Source organism: Chamaea fasciata, unplaced genomic scaffold, assembly GCF_029207755.1.
Source record: "Chamaea fasciata isolate MVZ Bird 193981 ecotype frontalis unplaced genomic scaffold, bChaFas1.0.hap1 SCAF_5, whole genome shotgun sequence".
Lineage (NCBI taxonomy): Eukaryota > Metazoa > Chordata > Aves > Passeriformes > Sylviidae > Chamaea > Chamaea fasciata.
This window is the reverse complement of record NW_027094090.1, coordinates 2,979,544-2,986,260: the sequence shown is the minus strand read 5'-3', so window position 1 is coordinate 2,986,260 and position 6,717 is coordinate 2,979,544. Positions and strand designations below refer to the sequence as shown.

Genomic DNA, 6,717 nt, shown 5'->3' with positions numbered 1-6,717 from the left:
AGGAGGGTCAAGGAGTGATACTGCCTGCAGGATCTGTGTGTGGCTTCTCTGCTTGCAAGAAAAGCTCAGTGCTCAAGTGCAAGGAGAAATGAGGTTGGAGGCCTCAGCTGAGGCCATTGCACTTGCTGGAGCTTGGGTTTCTTTAGTGCATCCAAGACTTGCAGCAACCAGCCTATCAGTCTGCATCAACTTAAAAATGGGGGAAAAGGCATTTAGGAGTCACCTTTAAGCTAATATGTAGCTGTTTAGAGGGCACAAGGAGGTTTTTTCCTCCTCAGTGTGCAACCATCAGTGTCTGCTGGGGTGTCAGGAAAGAAACATCTCCCAGACTTGAGGGCAGGAGGTTTTTCTCTTTATTGTGCTGTAATTCTCCTTAAGGGTCCTTTTCTGGGGAGCTCTGGGTGGGTGTCCTCTGGTAACAAGTGCCACCCCTAAGCCAGGCACCACAACACGAGTTCTACTTCCATCTTATCCACAGAGCAGGCTCTCAGACTGACCTTTGGAGGCACCACGCTGTCTCCTGAATCAGATGAAAGGGAAAAGCATTTCTAGACTTTCTGGAGAGAACCCTTGCTCAGTGTCATTCATCTGGGGCTCCACTCCTATGAGGAGCTGTGTATTCCCCTCACAGCTGCAGTTTACACCACAGTGCTCTCCTCTCCTCTCCTCCCCTCCCCTCCCCTCCCCTCCCCTCCCCTCCCCTCCCCTCCCCTCCCCTCCCCTCCCCTCCCCTCCCCTCCCCTCCCCTCCCCTCCCCTCCCCTCCCCTCCCCTCCCCTCCCCTCCCCTCCCCTCCCCTCCCCTCCCCTCCCCTCCCCTCCCCTCCCCTCCCCTCCCCTCCTCTCCTCTCCTCTCCTCTCCTCTCCTCTCCTCTCCTCTCCTCTCCTCTCCTCTCCTCTCCTCTCCTCTCCTCTCCTCTCCTCTCCTCTCCTCTCCTCTCCTCTCTCTTTGCTTCATTTCCTGCGCTCTGGGGGAAGTTCAGGCTGGGGCTGGGATGCCATGATCAATTTTTGGTCCAATTTGCTGTGAATAATCATGCAGGACTCACAACTTGGAGCCACTTTGTCTTTGACCCTACATGCCCATCCCAAATGCATGGGAATGCTGGTCTGTCTGAGTGCTCACATCCCCCAGGATGGGATTACTTGACCCTCTCATGCACTGCTCTTCCATAAACACACCAGACAGTGCTTTGGGTAAGAATCAGTAAATTCCCTTCCTTCCATCCCTCTGCTCAAGACACCTGAATATTTTCCTCATATATTCTCTACATCTGCAGGATCTCTGCTTTGCCTGGCAGAGCTCCCTGAAGGACTGCACAAATAATTTAAATGGCTGGTTTATTGTTAAAGGCATGTACCTGATTTCCCTGGCGCTGAGGCGGAGTGAAGCGTCCCGGCTCCATTGATTTCAGAATTAGAGTGTCAAGGATCCAGCCCACACCTTATTGAAATCAATACCAGTGATCAGGACCACACAGAAACTGCTCATAAGCTGTTATCTTGATATCAACCCCAGTTAACTGGCAATGACAATAAGTTCCATTGAATCAGATGGTCCATTAAATTTCGACACTCAAACCAACCCCAAGCTGAAATTCGAGTCAAACATTAGTGGGAGAGGCTCTGAGTCTGACCCTCCTCACGCTGGGCTGGTGTTACCAGAGGTTTTAATTACACTGGGTTTCCTTTGGAGCTGCTTTATTAGCTCACTGCCTTTGTGGGTTTTCTTTTTTTTAACGGAGCGTGGCTAGAGGAGAGCAAAAAGAAACAAACAACAAAAAAAATCTGCTCACCTGCATCTCCAGCCTCAGCCAGGGCAGGCAGAGTAACAGTGCACACCAATAAAATCATCACATACCCAGCTGGAGTGTGATAAGACAAAATCAAACTGCCTGCAATAACAAAGAGAGAGCATTTTGACGGCGAGCAAGGAGGGAGGGTGTCGTTTTGCAAATTTTATTACTGCAGTTCTCAAACCTCGCCGTGATGGGGATTTGATTCCCTGCCACGCTGGTGCTGTACCTGGAGCAGGAAGGGAAGGAGGGAGTTTTTAGCTACCCAGTGTTAGGAAAATCAATCCACAAATGCAAGAGGTTTATGTCCAAAAAAGAGGCAGAGGGAATAAAGGGAGAGGCCATGGGGCATTTCCCCTGGGGTCTCTTAAATTTTGGTGGACACAGTCTCCTATTTATCCTGATTTCCTGGGTGCATTTCCCTCTCTCTTTCCCCATTGGCTGAGGTACTTGAGAGTTACAGACTTCCCAGAGTGCCTAACACCTAAAATTCCCCCTTAATATATAACCCCCTTTTAATTTTTAATTATTATGGAATTTATGGGCTTTCCCCATTGTTTCTTTCATCTTTCAATATCCAATTTCATTGATCAGCAAACCTGCAGTTTGTTTGTAAAGACAAATATCTTCTTTTCCATTCATCCATCAGTGGAATCCTCCCCATTGTTTCTTTTACCTCTCAGTGCTGGTTTTATCTACCAGCAGACCCACTGCTTGTTTGTAAAGACAAAGCCTGTCATTCCTCTCACCAGGGTATCCCTGGATTGGCAATCAGAGCCTCGGGGAGGAAGGAAAGGTGCTCTCACTTTGGTCACTCCAAGCAATTAAAGTGTTGGGCAGCTCAAGAAGTTCCCGTGGACTGCTGAGCCCTCCTGCCCGTGTGCTCACCCCTCCCTGGGCTGTGTCTGATTAAAGGCAGATTGTTTATTGATTAATAATCCCTTCTAACTTGGCTGCTTCAGATGATCAGGAGTGGGCAGCAATCCGAGCTAACGAGCTGCAGGTCCTGGTGGATGCACGTGTAGGAATAAAGCTTGGTTAGGAGGTTAAGCAAGAGTTCTTGGGTTTTTTTACAGTGAAGGGGGTGTTAAGGGCATGTGGACAGCCTGTGGGAGAAGCACACTGCAAAACTGGGGAAGGGGAGGGTTACAGGGACAGGCCATGGCTGCTGACAGGCAATAAGAGGTGAAAATGCAGGCACTGGAGCACGTGTGATTATGTCCCCGTGCCCTTTACTTGCACACACCTCCAGCTCACCCTTCACACCAGGGGTTTTAAGGCACAACTATGCACAGGGCCATGAAATAATTGAGGTGGCAACTGAGCTCTGAAGGTCACCTGGTCCTGCTCCCCCCATTCACAGCAAGGCCAGCCTCAGAATCAGATACAACTCCAAAGTCAGGCTGTGTGGATCGAGGTCATGAGCCCGTGTCCAACATGTCATCCCACTTAGAATATGATATCTAGGGCAGGGTTTGACCCCAGGGGATGGGAATGGCTTTGCTGCAGTTTTCCCACCATCCCTATGATGGTCAATATGGCCTTGAAATCAACAGGCATCTCCAAGAGGTCTTAATGAAACACATTTCAAAGGCTCTTTTACACCTCAGCGCCATAAAAGAGACTGAGGCCAACTAAAAATTACTCTTCCCCCACAATTCACAGCTCAGGTTTATTTCTCACAGGAAGAAGCAGGAAAGATATCATTAATGGGGAAGAAAAGGGGGGAAAATCAACTTTTGTTCGCCATGTGCCAACAGGCAGCGATAAGGTACAGCTAAAGTGGCAGCCTGTACTTCATGGGGGTGAACTATAACTCAGATAAGATGGAGGCAAGAGATCTTCGTTGGGCTAAGGGAAAAAAAAATCCTGGTTTAAGGTTATTACACAGGAAGCGCCCTGCTGCATGAAATCTATGGGAAATTGCATATTTTGTCACATTTAGTTATTGAATCCCAATTTCATCCTAGCACGAGGAAAATATGCATCACCCTCCCTTGTAGCTCTTATTAGATTTCACAGCCTTTCAATATTAAAATGCCAGCCCGGGGAGCTGTGCTTCTCTATCCATTTTCTCCCTCTTCCGCCTCCTCCCCTCCCCTCTGCCACGCTGCAGTGCTGGAGGTGTGGTGCAGGAGTCCTGGTGACACAGAATGAGTTGGAATCACCAGCTCTGGACACAAAGATCCCTCCAGCTTTCTCCCTACCACTCATTTATCCTCTACAAATCCATGGGCAGTCCCAGCAGTGTCCATTCCCATGCTAGACCAGTCTAGGGTTGCATCTCCTTTCTTTTTTCCCGGACTCCCCAAATCTACACATTTTGCAGGGTGTTTTCCTTCCTGCTCAGTCCTATAGGAGCTTAAGAGGGGCCAGCTCACCCTGTCCTCCCCTTCCACATGGATTTATCCTCCCAGCAACACCCTTAATGCATTTGAGTTGGTTGATGAACCAATGTCCTCATGCCAGAGGAGGATAAATTGCTCAAATCCTGACCCTCCTCTGGCCTGAGGGCTTGGCATGGATCCTTTTGCAGTGGGGTGGCACTGGAGAAACATTCTTGATTGCAGCTAGAAGGATCATGTGGTCAGACAAGAACTGAGATTTTAGGGCTGTTTGAATGGGTTAAGTCATGCTCCCAAAGTTGATCCAAAAACTGAATTAATCTTTATGCATCCCCCAGTCAACCTCCCTGACTCATCTTTTCTATAAGTGAGAGAAGAGAAACCCTGCTCTGGTTGCAGCCAGAAGTGTTCCTTTGCCATCCCCAGCCTTGTAAATCTTCCCTCTGGAGTGAGTGAGTGTTGAGGGTTTCAGAGAAGGGCTGTGAGTGCTGTTCTGTAAAGTTATCAGTCTCTCTCTAATATAAACCAAAGTGCAGCTGCTGCAGGGAAAAAATGTGCTGATTTCTCTAATATTAAAAAAAAAAAAGTACTCAGTCTATAAACAGATTGAAGGAAACAAATTATTTTCCCCAGTTAAATATTTTAAAGAGCAATCCAGGCTTTGGCTATCACCTAAAGTAGGGAGGAGAAAGCAGTTTCAGGCTAAAGGAGTGGATTGATTTCCCAGTCTGCAGGATGTACCTTGCTTATTTAACCCGAGTGTTCTCTACCTGTGGTGCTTTCCTGGCTTTGGGAAGGGGGAAAACCAGGGTGAACTCAGGTCAGGTCAGGTCAGGATAAACCCCAGCTATCTGATCTGAATTTGTAACAGGCCACAGGAGAAATAAATCCCATGACTCCATGGCAGAAATGGGAAAAATCCTGGAGTGCTGGAGGCTCAGTGCAGATAAAAGTTGCAGCTAATTATCCAAACAAAATATTCATATCTTTGAATCAGCATAAAACGGGGCTGGAAACTTGAAGGGAGCAGCTTCTCCTCTGATGTCTCAGCCTAAGATTTTGGTCCCTGACCCTTGGCAGGAAGGACAGAATTTAGAGAAGTCCAGGTGAGAAGTAGCCAGGGCCCAGGGAAGACCTTGCCGAGGGCCAGAGGAGCAGCTCACTTTTCTAAACACTTTTAAGGGAACCTCTCCTCCCTTCAAAGAGAGGAAAATAATACTGCACCTCCCCAAAAGCTTCACCAGCTCCACTAAACCTTTCCTAATCTGTTCCCACCTTTCTTAGGTGTGTTCCCACCCAGACCAGAGCACTGCCAGGTGAGACAGGCACAGATGTGACATGTGCTGCCTCACACAACCCAGAAAAGAGGAGAGCCAAATTCCCTTAGTGCACTTGGATGAACAGCCATAAAAACATTTAAAAGAAGTACTAAACCCCCTTCTGTCTCTGAAGCACTCCCTCTGAACAAAAATAACAGTGCTGAAGCAGCACTTTCCATCCTTAAATCCCTGGGTGCTTTTCCAAAGGAAGGTCAATGCCATTGCCCCTGTTCACAGGTGTGGGAAAGGAGCTGCTGCTTTTCAAAAGGTTTTTCCACCCCACAGCCCAGCCCTGTTTAATGAGCCACTGGCTTTGCCTTTTTCCAGAGGTTGGACCCAGTCCTAAAGGTTTCTGTGAGGGCTTTTATGCCCCTTCTTGTCCTTTCTCCTTTCAAGAGTGTATGGTGATGTTCCCCCATTCTGGAGGCCAGACTGGCCTGTTTGTTGTGTTCCCATCCTCGATCCAGCCAGAATCCCACAGTGCTTTACTACAGTGAGGGTGGGGCAAAGAGTGAATGAAGTGGAAGCTTAATGAAATCAGGATTTTGCTCTTCCTTGTGCCCTTTTTGAGATGGCATCTAACCAAAACTGCTCAGTTCTTGCCTGGCAGCACCTGAGTCTGAATGAAAACCAGACAATGGGGTCAAACCAAAAATCTTCTCCCTGTCCCATCCCTGCTGTCCTCCTTGTTTCTTTTGGGAGTGCTTGTGTTTATCCTACAGATTTGTCTAACCCCTCTGTCCCTGGCTTCCTCTTCCTTTTCAAGTTCATGGACACCTTCCCCTACCCCAGGCTGCTCAGAGCCCCATCCAGCATTTCCAGGAACATTTCCAGGGATGGGGCATCCAAAACTTCTCTGAGCAACCCGTTCCAGTCATGCAGTTACTGTTGGAGGTCTGATTCAAGTCATTCTAACTTATGAAGAAACAAATTCTACAAAGAGAGCAATGTTTTTCCCCCCCAGATTTACATTAATATGAATAGAATCAGGACCACATGTGCTATTTTTAGAGCATTAAAACAAATCTTTTTTAGCAGCCTGCTAATGGCTATAGACTGTAACTCACACCCTGTCTGCTGAGTAATTTTGCATGGCATCAAAGATTTTTGCAGGCAGAAATATGGCCAAAATAACACTTCAGTGGATCAATACCACTGAAATATAAGGCTATCCAGTTGCTAAAGAGGTCTATTTAGTTTCTCTGGCAACTGCTGATCCTGGGTAGAATCAGTTGGTTTTCCTTACCAGCATTAATACA

The 6,717-nt window shown here is 47.7% G+C and overlaps 1 long non-coding RNA gene across 3 annotated transcripts; it reads right to left on the bottom strand.

The window, feature by feature from the left end:
- Positions 1 to 336: 336 nt before the first annotated feature.
- On the bottom strand, positions 337 to 2,449 carry LOC136290097 (uncharacterized). 3 transcript variants are annotated; one of them, XR_010720953.1, is made up of 4 exons: positions 2,394 to 2,449; positions 1,795 to 1,893; positions 1,360 to 1,442; positions 337 to 520 (listed from the first exon to the last, which is right to left on the bottom strand). It is a non-coding gene; the product is annotated as an uncharacterized lncRNA (long non-coding RNA). The 3 variants fall into 3 exon arrangements; XR_010720955.1 differs by lacking the exon at positions 2,394 to 2,449 and adding an exon at positions 1,979 to 2,144; XR_010720956.1 differs by lacking the exon at positions 2,394 to 2,449 and adding an exon at positions 2,024 to 2,144.
- Positions 2,450 to 6,717: the final 4,268 nt, after the last annotated feature.